The following is a 14,173-nucleotide window of genomic DNA, read 5'->3' as shown; positions in this document are numbered from 1 at the left end:
TAACAACCTGCTCACCATAGTGTTTGGGTTAGGGTTAGAGAAATTAGAATTAGGGCTAGGATACTAGACCTAGAGCAAGAGTATTGAGTAGAGCATAGAAACAATGATAGTAGACTCAAAGTGCAAGATTTTCATTGACACATGCCTCTTAAAAAGTATTTTAGCTTTACATCCGTTTGTTAGTGGCATTGCACCCTCTTTCTTTTGGTCCAACTCATCATCTATCAATTCCTAGTAGGCTAGGGGCTTTTCCCATATGCTCATACTTGACAAGTTGGGCTTATACCCTAACAAATGCACCCTTAAGCCAAACTTGGGGAGTTTCTACAATGATTGATATCATGCTCATAAATCGTCGATATTGTGGTGGGTAGTGCACTCCTAGGATACTATTGATACATTTAGGCATGGAAAACGCCGATTCATCATGGCAATTGTATGTAGAATCATCATGGATCACAAGGTGTTTTTGTAATCTCTTTCGCTAAGTTCAGAAGGTAGTTCCTTTTGTGAAATATAAACTTAGTGTGTATATCATTCATGTGTGGTAATCGTCTTTTTCAAGTTGATGTAGTGGTTGTAATTGCCATTGATTCTACATATTCATGATGAGCAATGCTTGCTAAATAACTTCATTAGGTAAGTCCTTGTCAATACTCTACTCTGATGATTTTGGATTGCATCTTCTAATGGTGCAAATGAGTTTTAGATTGCCTCAATGGGGGACGGAGGGAACACGAGCTCATGATCTCCATACAATAAAATGGATAAGCTACCTTAACCAACAAGGATAGAGCTATAGTAAGAGTGAAGATCACCAATGATCTGATATGCTAGGCTCTTCACCTACCAATAGGAAGGCACAACCTGTACACAAGATGAAGGTCATAGATAACGACAAGGCATTCATTAACATTAGTTCTGTAATTTGACACTCAAGTGTTCTGAGACACTAAAGCATTTGGAAAATTTGGACTCTCAAAGGGGCCCTATAAGGAGGTATGATCTTTTGCCTAAAGTGGAAAACCCGGTGAAGTACATAAACGCTTTGTCAAAATCCTATCAACCAATATATCATTGTAAAGATTTTAGAAAGTAGGTTCTAAATCCCCAAAGTCCGACAAACTTGGATTTGATTTGTAGAAGCTGAAATGTGGGGAGAGATTCCATTGATAAGACGGAGTTGTCACATCAAAAAATGAAATCTTCTAGAATTTAAGGAATCTGGTGGCATGCTATATATCAATGGATAGATCTCGATCAGTACATTCTAAATCCAAAAGATCCAACAAGTTTTGATTTCATTTGTAAAAATTTTACCATGCGCCCGTTTTGGACAAGAGGGAGAAAGTCAAAGTCCTTATAGGGTTCATTTGAGAGTCCATAATTTTCCTAACGTGCATGTCATGTTTTTCCAACAACTTGTTCATAATGATTTTGGTGAAGCAAGAAAGAAGATTTATAGGTCATATTCATACATTAGGTCAATTATGAGGTGAAGAGCATAGCCACATTTTGGGGAGTTCCAGATACCAAGCAAAAGTTTTCGAGCAAAACAGAAGCCGAACAAAACCAACCAATCTCAGAAAATAATTCACATCACACCGTACACTTTATGTAAACTTTGGCAGCACTTAGACACATGCAAATTTCTACAATTACACAAACTAATTTATTTCATATAACTAAATTTACACAACTCTAGAGGCACAAGGAAAAGCTTTTCTTTTTGTACTTGTAGATGCTCTCTCTCTCTCTCTCTCTCTCTCTCTCTCTCTCTCTCTCTCTCTCTCTCTCTCTCTCTGTGGGGGTGTGTCTCTGGGACACTAGAGGACTTGCAAAATCTGCTCTAATAGTGCACTTTTGATTGGCCATAAATAATGGAAAAATGCAACTTTCATATACTATGCTTATAGAAAAAGGGTTCTAGAGAAAAGAAGGTTTAATGTTGTAGGTTGAACAATCCCCCCAAAAGACCTAAGAGTTCTATTTAAAATGTCTTGAGCTCAAGTTCTATTATTCCAAAGGAGTGAGAGATAACTAATCTACCACACGTGGGTGATAGACATGTTAATCGAGTTTCCTCTTCTTATCACAAGCACACATGTACACACACACATCGAAGAGATCTAATATCTATCCTATGAGTCTTGAACTCAAAATTTATTATTCACAATAATACCAAGTTCCAAGAAGTTGAGGATCATGTGGGTCCATGGTAGTAGCTCTAAGCATTGCTCACATAGAAAGAGATTTATATTCTCCCTCCCTCTCTCTCTCTCTCTCTCTCTCTCTCTCTCTCTCTCTCTCTCTCACTCATGAAGAGAATAATTTGGAATGAAGAAAATTTAGTGAGACAAATATGATGCTTCTTAAGGATTCTTAGCATTGCAAGACTCCAAAATCAACATAGTAGCTTGAATTCATACATTCAATGATGGAATTCCAACTAGCGTAGAAAGCTAAGCAACTTCATATTTTTTTGCAACATATAAAGTATTTTCTTCAACCTTGGTGAAATTTTCTTGTGACAAAGACCTCATGCTCTTGATCATCTTTAGTGAGGGTGTCTTCAAAACACTCAGGTGCAGGGCTAGTTGTTGTGGAGTCATCCACATCCTATTCCAATCATGGTCGTCATGCTTATAGTGACAATCTTCGTCTCTTGAGGTAGTGTCAATTTCATCCGTGTGCATGTTTCTAAGCAACAACTTAGAAGAAGTTCAGGGTTCATCAACAGTTAGCTAGATCATCACCATAGCATCTGCTTCTTGCATCCATTAAAAATTTCCCCTTCTTTCTCCCTCTCTCTATTTTTTTAAATAATTGTGTTTTGCATTTTAAAATTTGTACAAATTAGAATCTTAAAAGCTAACCATGGCCTACATTTTAATCGAAATATTGTCATGGCCTAGTCTTTTGATGGGGACATTGAAGATTTGAAAACTTCTCTGTTGTCAAGTTTTTCTACAGATTTCTTAGGTAAAAGGATTTTGTGAATATTGAGAGGTACCACCATCCATTGGCTATGGTAACTCTTGTAGAAGTTTCCCAGCTCTTCATCATTCCTGATGGCGATTCGTATGTGATGAGGAATAATCCTATTCTTCTTGTTATCATGTGCCGCATTACTAGCAAGCTCAAGAACCTTGACAACAACTAGGTATTATAAAACTACGGCAAGATAGACAGGGGCCGCAAAGCCAATACACCTTGCCTAGTGACCCTTCTTAAGCTTTAAAACTGTAGGCTTGATAGCAACTAGGTTCCATGTTGGATGTGCTACTAGCTAGTCCATCCACATCAGACATCAACATGCAGGCAGGCAATGTCATTAAAATCTCAAACTAGTCTTTTGTTTGGCTTGGTGAAGGTAGCCAAAATATTGGGGTGTGGCTTGAGGATTGTGGGCAGTATGACTCGATTGGGATGGACTGTGTGACAAGGGATAGACCTAGCAAAGCGCGCGGAGAGAGAGAGAGAGAGAGAGAGAGAGAGAGAGAGAGAGAGAGATTAAAATTAATTATCCCCTCTTTAATGATGCAACCTGCAATGGAGACGAAGAAGGTGTGTGAGGCAAGAAGGCGGCGTCGAGACGATTGTAAAGGTGGGCTCACAATTCCCTGCAAGTTGTTTGGTGCGCTACCTTAAGAAGGGCCACTATGTAGAGTGAATCAACTTTGGGGCCCCTGTCTATCTTGTTGCATCGTTGGTGCCTTTGTTGCTACTTCGGAGCGTAGACATCATCGTCTCTTAATGCTCTACCGACAATGGGGGATTTTCACTCTGCACGAGAGGTGTGATCTCCGTGCTCCTATGTCACCATGCCATGTTGAAATAATGAATTAAACAGGTCTTGTTTTGTGCAACGAACGAGAGCTAAAAAGGGGTCTCTATTTTCCGATCCGATGTCTGCTCCTCGCTCCTAAACATATCCGTGGTGGCAAGGAACTGGTGTACTTTGTATGATAATTGGTGTGACGAGACCATGGTGTGACGAGACCAAGCTGGCATTGCAGGAGTCATTTCTGGAGCATGCGAGTTAGCCTAGGTTGAAGCAAACACAAAAATTAAAACCCCCCAAAATCAGCCCGCGGCGCCGCGTGGTGTTTTGAGGGACTTTTTAGATCACTCTTTTGGGCCACAGCTACACCCTCTCCTAGCTGCCTTGGCCACTGTGGTGCTGCAGCACTGCTGCTTGGTGGATTCTCTTCTGCTCGTCTCCTCGTGGATTTCTACCTCATCAACGCCCTCTTGCTATCTGCGGGCATGTGCCTCTTCATTATTCATACCTTCAGCGCGCACGCTCCGATGACTTCAAGTTCAATGATCACCAAGGCTCCCATGCTCTGCATGCGTCTCGACCTCCTGGCCGATCAGTCCCTCATCTAATTATTCCTCGTCACTACGAGCCTCATCTCCACCTGCGTTTGCCTTGTCTTGGCCTCTCAATATGGCCGTTGTGTCCTCTCAGAAACCACTCCTGGTGTAGCAATGGGCCCTAGGATTAATCTTCCTCCTGCACGTCTTATTTTCTACATAATCATCGTCTACAATTCTATCTTTGTTTTCCTTTCCTCTATATTTCACCCCATTCCGCACTTGCGCCCCCACTGAAGCACCGATGTCAGTAGTCTGGCAGCCTGCTTCTCCCAAAAGCCTCCCCAGGAGGATAGCCTCATTTTCTTCCAAGATGAGGTCTACAAGATAGCGTTGAAGATGGGACTGCCCCCGCGGATGGACATCCTGGAGTTTGCATTCACAAAGCTTATAGGTGATTACAAGCGCAACATCTGGCCTCCTTTGATGAACAAGGATTTGATTAGCATTTATATAATGAGCAGCACGGCATAGTGATGATGTAGAAGCAATTAGCAGTAGCAAATCTGTCGGGCTTGTCAGTGGAGGAGAGGAGGATAGAGTTGTAGGTGCAATGGTGCTCTTTTGGGCATTGCAAGGGAGGATATAATATGGTGCAGGAAAGGATGCAAAATTGGCTCTCAAGAGCATAGAGAGGTTGGTGAGGGCGTGGGAGGACGGAATGAGTAAGACAAAGTTGGCAGTGGATAAGCAATACCCATTTCTCATCAAAGATCCCAAAACGGACAACACTATGGTGGATACACTTGTAGAGCTGCTCCTAGAGCCAATGCGGCCAACTCTGCTCTTCCAGGTGAGAGCCTTGGAGGGCTATTGCCGCCACCACACGGTCCTCCTAGACTGATCGCCAGCTAGCCTGAAGGAAACACAAACCTCCCCAAAATCAGCACGCGGCACCGCATGCTGTTTTGAGGGACTTCTAATTCACTAGTTTATGCAAATTGAGAGAGAGAGGGTTCTCCATTAGCCTGGGTCTTTTCTAGCAGTAGGGAATCTCTTTGCAGTAATGGCGCAGTCTCTAGTGTCCAAAGTTTCCTTATTTGCTGCATGGGTAGCACTGCGTGCGACTATCTTGGTAGCCTATTTTGCTAGTCGTCGTTGACAAACAAAACCAAGCCATCTTGCAAATGAGGGTTTTCAATTTAGGACGTCACTGGTCACAACATGGTCAATGGAAAGCCTTGAATTCCTAGAGTAGGATATTGCAGCTGTCAAATACTTTGCTTAATAGATTATATGTAATGTTCATTATTGGCATGGAAGTGTGGATCTTCGTAATGTGGATTTCATGGAGACATCAAAGTCTTTGACATGGTTTTCTTTTGGAGTGGCTTAGCCTTTGCAATTATGTAGAAGCTTCAAATCAATTGTGAACTCATTATTGTTGGTAAAAGATGTGTTCTCTCTTCGGTAAAGATATAAGACCATATTAGGTATCATGGTAAAAATCCCTCATTATGGGGATCTCCAAATTGACTAAATTCATGTAATTTGGAAATTTTCCATTTAAAGTGGGAAAAATGCTGATATACTTGCTAATGGGGTAGAGTGAAATCTTAAACAATTGTGGTGTTGATAAACACCAAAATTTGAGGATGCACAAAGCATGAATTTGAATAAATACTAGTAACAAAATAAAAGAAATAAATATAACTACAATCAAAGGTCTTTTTACAACCATTATAGTAACAATAGAAGCTCCATGTAATCTACTCCAAATTGGATACCATGTCGAAACTTTGACCCAAGTGTGGTTGATGATGTGCACGAGCAAGGCCAGTTTTAGCTTTTAGAGTATGCCTTTCTGGAATATTAATCCTTGAAAATGGACCTTCTTTGTTGGGTCTCCAAGACCAAACAATCGCATCTACAGATTCCCACACTTGCGGGTCCTTATAGTTGACAGCCCAAAAACCCTTCCAACAATTAGTGTAACCTTGAGTATCTGTCATCCCACTCTTTCTTGCACAAGGTACCCAATATTGAATCATAACTTTTCAATGTTTGATAAAGACATTGCAAGCCAAACTGGATAGATATCCATGTCACTTGGAAGTAGCATAACAAAGTCACCTTGGTGCACATCAGATAGAGGGTCAAACTCTTCCCTTGGTCTAGCTCGTTGAGGACCACTAAAATGATCATTTAGCTCTTCAATACCTAGGAATCTTTCGGCTCCTTGTTGTAAGCTCATTGTGGTGCATTGTTCATGACGAGATTCTTGCATTTTTGGAAAAAATTATTCGTACAAGACTCCCTCTAATATGATTGATCTTCCAAGCTTGTCAATTACCTTAGTCCAGTAATCTATCACGCGCCTATAATATCGTGGCACACTTGAACCATTTCCTAAATTTTTCCAAAACTTAATATAATTCTTCAACCCTGAAATCACTTCTTCACGGGCCTTGACAGACTCTTCCATTGGTACCAAAGGTGGATCTCCATGTGGTAGCATTGGATTTTCTTCTATGTCAGTTTTCCAAAGTCGAATACTTCCACTCCAATTTGATACACCTAGTGTGTCTTATATTGCATCATGGGTGTCTCATCTTGCATACTAAATTGAAGAGGTTTGGAATGGCCAACAAGTATGTCTTGTCCATCACAATATTGCTTGAAATCAGGGACCTTTGTGAGCATAAATGGATGTGGAGATGAAGATGAGCTATTCCTTAGTGTCTCCATCAAATGATGCAAAGTATAAGTTTGTGTAACTCTCAATTTCTCTGTTAACATTGCATCTATGTCCTCATGTGTATGCCCAACCATCAAAAATCCTAGTTAAATGGTTTTGAAAATGCCCCTTGCAACAAGCATGGAAAAATAGACAGATAAGTGTCAGTTTTTGTTCTCCCCTGCACAATTATTTAATTGTAGTAACAAGTTCTCCGGTAACTTGCAAAATGATGAGCCCAATTCCCCTTCTGTAGTTTCTGATGTCTGCACAATGGGCTCTTTTCTGTCACTCAAGTTGTGGTAGTCCAAAGCATCCCTTGAGTTCAAAGCATTTAGTAGTGAGATAGAGCTCCTTGGTAGTCCGTTGGTTGCTAGATCACCAAGAGGATGCTTATCTATCCTCTCTACGTTATGTAAACAATTATCAATTGAGCCAATTGTAAGATCTGGATCAGTTGGCCACAAACCATTCAAGACAAAGTGACCGTAACAACCTTCTCCATGTCCATGAGTGATCATACCTATCAATGCCACTGGCAAATTGTATCCGGAGTCCACACCCTTAGGAACAACACGTAATCTAGGAATTGCAGTCTTCTTTTGATCCATCTTATCATGAATTATGCATACATAATTTTGTGGTTGAGTTTCTGAATATGTGCACCATGCAGAATATAGGCTCCTGCAACTCTTTTGTTGTGCCATGTGAACTTCTCTCTCTCTCAAGAGAAGAGATCTCTCATCAAGAGAAGGTTTAGCTTCTAGCCTTGCCTTGATTGAACTACAAACATTGCACTTAGAGAACTCGCTTGTCTTTGTTAAAGTGACATGTGGATACTCTTTGTTCCACATCCTACCAAAAGAAGACTTAGATAACTTCTTCTCAAAACCCATTTGGTCAAGTGTCGTGTTGATTTCGCTTAAAATGTCAACCTGTTTGTACATTGATGGAATCACTAATTGAGTGTCTCTTGAGCCATCTAGTAGTGTTCTACTTCTGTGTGGCATCTTCTTAGAGTTGTTATCCACAAACTCATTTAGCAATGCTCTAGCTAAATTAGTATGTTGAAGTGCTCGTCTCAATGTGCATGTGTTACCATGCACATAATGGCCCACACCATTTTCAAAAAAAATCCTTGTAGCGGTAAAATGATGTCTTTGGTATTCCATGTAGCTCATACCATGCTCTACAACAAACAATAGAGCCATTTATCTTGAATTGGTATCGCATATTTTCATCTTTCTGATAGCATTTAGATAGGACATCATAAACATAATTAGTGCTTGTTTTCTGAGACTCTCCCCAAAATTCTTGCCGTAACCTTGTCACCATATCCCGATCTGCAAATTGACAGCATTTTTTTCCACAACAATCAATACATGAAACCCTTTTAATTGACTCAATTGTAGCAATTACATGTAGCAATGGTATTCCCATCACCGTATTTTCTAGCATTATCGTCATTGGATACATCAGATTCTGCACATCACGTTTATAGGAACAAAGCGTTGTAATGGGATCCCAAGAAACATGGTTGTCTGCTTTATGGGCCACTTTGCCAAAGTGATACTAGCCACATCAGGCATGTTCTCACTAATTTCATTCTCCCTTTCAATACCCACACCCACAAAATCATCACCAAGTACATGGAAGTTAACATAATCATTTGGAAATACATATAAGATGGTCCCTTCATGTACAATTTGCATCATTGTGTCATCCTTTAAAAGTACCCTTTGATTTCTCCAAGATTTTCATATCAATGTTTCAAACTTTGGGCTTGTTATAGATATTGCATCTGTAAGTAGAGGATGAGGTTGATCCCCTTGTTCATCACCACTGTAGCTTTCATTTGTGTCAATTGGGTTGTCATTTATCATGGAAGACTGCAAAAGAAGCTTGGGCCATCTAGCAGCATTCCATAATGAGCTTTGGAGAGATGTAGTATCCATTCTAGGAAAAGGGAGCACCACATCCTTCAAACATTCCTTGTCCTTGCTCTATCTTTGTACCACCACATGTGGAATAGCAAAATTTTATGATTTCCATGATAAAAGACATGAGGGTTATGAATGTTAATAGTCCGATGACTTTCAATTTTAGGAGCACCAATCAAAGTGGATAAATGGTGACCCATTTACTATATTACAACATAGCTTGGACAAGTGGTGGACCTAGTTCTAATGTCATCACTAAACGACTATAGAACTTGCATCTCAATGTCCAAGTAATCCTTAATTATTTCAATGGAAGCAATGTTTGAGAAGTGGTGCATATTGGCTCAAGAACCCCCTCCCTATTTAAGTGGCATAGCTTAGACAAGTGGTGGACCTAGTTTTAAAGCTCAATGTCCAAGGTGAACTAGTGCATGACCCTGCTTCCTAGTGTCCAAGTAGTCATTGCCCCAAACCATCCATGGTAGTAAACATAGTAGCTCCACCCATTCAGCTATTGACCTTGAAACAATAGAGATAGCTTCTTTCAATAGAGCTAGCTTGGACAAGTGGTGGACCTTAAAACCACCTTGGGCTAAAACCTCCATAAACACAATGGTTAGTAGGGATGACAAGTGGTGGACATCTACCCAGACCATCCCAGGTAGTAAACATAGTAGCTACACTACATTCACACATTGACCTTCAAACAATAGAGATAGGACTATTCAATAGATCTAGCTTGGACAGGTGATGGACCTTCAAACCACCTTGGGTTAAAACCTCCATAGCACAATGGTTAGTAGGTTGGAAAAGTGGTGGACCTCTATCTCAAACCATCCATGGTAGTAAACATAGTAGCTACACTCCATTCACACATTGACATTCAAACAATAGAGGTAGGACTTTTCAATAGACCTAGCTTGGACAAGAATGGATAGTAGGTTGTACAAGTGGTGGACCTCTTCCCCAAACCATCCATGGTAGTAAACATAGTAGCTACACTCCATTCAAACTTTGACCTTCAAACAATAGAGATATGACTATTCAATATAACTAGCTTGGACAGGTGGTGAACCTTCAAACCACCATGGGCTAAACCCTCCATTACACAATGATTAGTAGGTTGGGAAAGTGGTGGACCTCTACCCCAAACCATCCATGGTAGTAAACATAGTAGCTCGGCTCCATTCACACAATGACCTTGAAACAATAGAGATAGATTCTTTCAATAGATAGGTGGGGGACCTTCAAACCACCTTGGGCTAAAACCTCCATAACACAATGTTTAGTAGGTTGGACAAGTGGTGGACCTCTATCCCAAACCAGCCATGGTAGTAAAAAAAGTAGCTACACTCCATTCACACATTGACCTTCAAACAATAGAGATAGTTTCTTTCAAAAAAGCTAGCTCGGACAAGTGGTGGATCTTCAAACAATCTTGGGTTAAAACCTCCATAACACAATGGATAGTAGGTTGGACAAGTGGTGGACCTTTTCCCCAAACCATCCGTGGTAGTAAACAAAGTAGCTACATTCCATTCACACACTGACTTTGAAACAATAGAGATAGCTTTATTCAATAGATCTAGCTTGGATAGGTGATGGATCTTCAAACCAACCTGGACTAAAACCTCATGAACATGATGGAAAGTAGGTGGACCTCTGCCCCAAACCATCCATTGTAGTAAACATAGTAGCTACACTCCATTCACACATTGACCTTGAAAAAATAGAGATACCTTGTTTCAGTAGAGGTAGCTTGGACAGGTGTTGGAACTTCAAACCACCTTGTGCTAAATCCTCCATGACACAATGGATAGTAGGTTGGACAAGTGGTAGACCTTTGCCCCAAACCATCCATGATAGTAAACATAGTAGATGCACTCCATTGACACATTGACCTTGAAACAATAGAGATAGCTTCTTTTAATAGAGCTAGCTTGGAGAGGTGGTGGACCTTAAAACCACCTAGGGCTAAAGCCTCCATAAGATAACGGGTAGTATGTTGGACCTAGTTCTAATGTAATCCCTAAACTACTATAGAACTTGCATCTCAATGTCCAAGTAGGCCTTAATTCTTTCAATGGAAGCAAGGTTTGAGAAGTGGTGGATATTGGCTCAAGAACCCCTCCCTATTTTAGTGACATAGCTTGGACAAGTGATTGACCTAGTTTTAAAGCTCATTGTTTAAGGTGAACTAGTGCAAGACCCTGCTTCCTAGTGTCCAAGTAGTCTGATTTTGAAAATGTAAGCAAGGTTGGACAAGTGGTGGACCTACTTTTAATGACCAATTTCAATTTCCAATCTCCAAGTAGCCCTTGTTGAAGCTGAACTACTAATGCAAGAACAAAGTGGTTGGTGGTGGATAGTGGACTAGGGTTACTATGTTCAAGCATAGCTTGGACAAGTGGTGGACCTAGATTTAATGGCCAATGATTAAGGTGAAATATTAATGCAAACGCAAAATGGTTGGTGAGAAGATCAAGTGGTGGAAAGTGGATGAGGCCTACTAAGAGTATAGCTTGGACAAGTGATGGACTAGTTTTAATGGCCAATGCCAATGGTGAACTACAAATGCAAGAAGGAGTTGGTTGGTGGACCAAGTGGTGGATAGTGGACCAGTTTTACTATCTAGTTTTAATGGCCAATTCCAATGGTGAAATATTAATGCAAGAACAAAGTGGTTGGACAATTGGCGGGGTGGAACCCAGTCGCGGATAGTGCTATTTTAGAGTAGTACAACTTGGACAAGTAGTGGACCTAGTTTTAATTACCCGTGACTAAGGTGAACTACTAATGCAAAAACAAAGTGGTTGGCGAGCAGAACAAGTGGTGGAAGTGGACGAGGCCTACTAGAAGTATAGCTTGGACAAGTGATGGACCTTATTTTAATGGCCAATGTCGAAGGTGAAATATTAATGTAAGAACAAAATGGTTGGACAATTGGCACTGGAACCCAGTGGCGGATAGTGCTATGTTAGAGTAGTACAACTTGGAAAAGTGGTGGACCTAGTTTTAATGGTCCATGACTAAGGTGAACTACTAATGCAAAAACAAAGTGGTTGGCGGGCGGAACAAGTGGTGGCAATGGATAGGGCGTTGCCACAGTATAGCTTGGACAAGTGGTGGACTTAATTTGAATGGCCAATGTTGAAGGTAAAATACTAATGCAATAACAAACTAGTTGGACAATTGACGGTGGGTCCCGGTGACGATAGTGGACTATGCCTATTATGTTAGACTACATGTTGAACAAGTGAGTCATGTAGGTTTTGGGCGAAGATCTTGCTTCCCAATGTGAAGGGATCGAAAAGCAACAGAAGCAGTCATGGAAGAGTCTAAGACCGGTTTAATAACGTGACTTGTCTCTATTTTGATTACTCTTTTGGCCAAGAAGTTATATGCTATAGGAAGGTCTAACAGCGGTGCTGCTTCCACCAATTCCCTGACCATTCGTCCTTTCATCACATTGTTACTAGATTGGTTTTCAACTGAATCCATGTGATAGCTTTTGGGAATATGAACAACTTAATTGTCCCTTGTTGTGTTGTAATTATATGCAGGTGGCCTTTGAAACTGATATGAAACTTGTGTCTCTCTAGAATTTTTAGGGTTAGGATGCTTAAGTTGGGTACCCCAAAAGTTTTAACTTGGAAAAGGGATTAAGAAACACCTTTCATCTGCAAGCTTTCATCCGAGACCTTGGTGTGTACATTATCTCGCAAGCTTTCATCCGAGCCCTTGGTTGCTATATTCTGAGTTCCCAGTCAAAAGTTATGACAGAACAGGCAACTTGGACTTGAAACGGGATAATAAAACTCAAAATAGGCTATATTTGAAGTTTAGGTCCCATATAAATTCCATGAGGCACAAACCATGATTTAGGTCATTATCCTTCTAATCTTAAAGGCCGGGTTCGCTGCTAACTTGGCATTCGCACACAAAAAACACAAACCTAGGGTCGCTTTCATGCACAACACAAAATAGGTATTGCTACAGAGGTCATCATCAGAGGAACACGTCACTATCGCCATCGCCGAGCAGGTCGCCCTCGTAGAACAGATCAATATTGCAAACCAGGTCACTATTGCAGGTGGTATCGCCATTGCAGAACAGGTTGACACCGTAGAACAGTTCGCCATCACCATCTGAGAAAATCAGGTCGCTATTGCCATCGTCGAGTAGGTCGCCATCATAGAGCAGGTTGCACCATCACATAGCAGGTCTCTATTGCAAAGCAGGTCGTTATTGCAGAGCAGGTTGCTATTGTGGAACACATTCACACAGCAAAATAGGTCGACATAGCAAAACAGGTACATCTCTCTCTCTCTCTCTCTCTCTCTCTCTCTCTCTCTCTCTCTCTCTCTCTCTCTCTCTCTCTCTCTCCCCCTCCCCCTCTCCCCTCCCCTCCCCTCCCCTCCCCTCTCTATATCGCTCTCCCTCTCTTGCACTCTCTCTCATCAATTCTCTATCATTCTTTTTTCATAGAGACATAATTTACGTTTTTAGGTTTTAAGGTTTAGTATTGTTATTATGCAAATACACATATTGTATTACTATGCAAATACACATATTTCAAACATACAAAAATATGCAAATATATTGTTTGTGTAATATTGAATACAAAATGTATTAACAATAAACGTGAATGACAAGTCGACTTACTTGTGTCAATTGCTTAAATCTTAGTTTGGCCAAATGGTTGGTCTTTGCTAATGGCTAATTTCTTTGTCTGTTGTTTCTAAAATGGCTGAATTATGAAATATGCGAGCTAGAATTTTGGTGGATGTTAATGTTGGGGTTTTTCTTGGTGTTACTGGTTGGGCAAGTGGTGGACCTTGTTTGGCTATAGATGCAAAAAAAGTGATTCAACAAGGGCAAATTTGAATTTAGGCGGGACAAAGACATCCTTTTAAATGAACTTGCTTTCAATTTTGAATCTAGATGGGAAATTTTGAATTTAAGCGAGACGGTGAAGTTGATTTAGGAGGGATTATTCAAATTTGAGCGGCTTGATTTGAATTTAGGCGGGATTATTTAAATTTGGGCGGTTTAATTCAAATTTAGATGGCATTATTTAAATTTAGGCAGTTTCATTTAAAACAAGCTAGCTTGGACAAGTGGTGGACCTTAAAACAAAACACAATGGATAATAGGTTTGACAAGTGGTGGAGCT

General features: G+C 40.6%; 1 pseudogene; it reads left to right on the top strand.

The window, feature by feature from the left end:
- The first annotated feature begins 3,965 nt into the window (after positions 1-3,965).
- Positions 3,966-5,224, top strand: LOC147460963 (uncharacterized; annotated as a pseudogene).
- Positions 5,225-14,173: the final 8,949 nt, after the last annotated feature.

This window comes from Adiantum capillus-veneris, chromosome 3, assembly GCF_014529385.1.
Source record: "Adiantum capillus-veneris isolate H3 chromosome 3, ASM1452938v2, whole genome shotgun sequence".
In the NCBI taxonomy this organism is placed as follows: domain Eukaryota; kingdom Viridiplantae; phylum Streptophyta; class Polypodiopsida; order Polypodiales; family Pteridaceae; genus Adiantum; species Adiantum capillus-veneris.
This window is presented reverse-complemented; position numbering and strand designations above follow the sequence as displayed.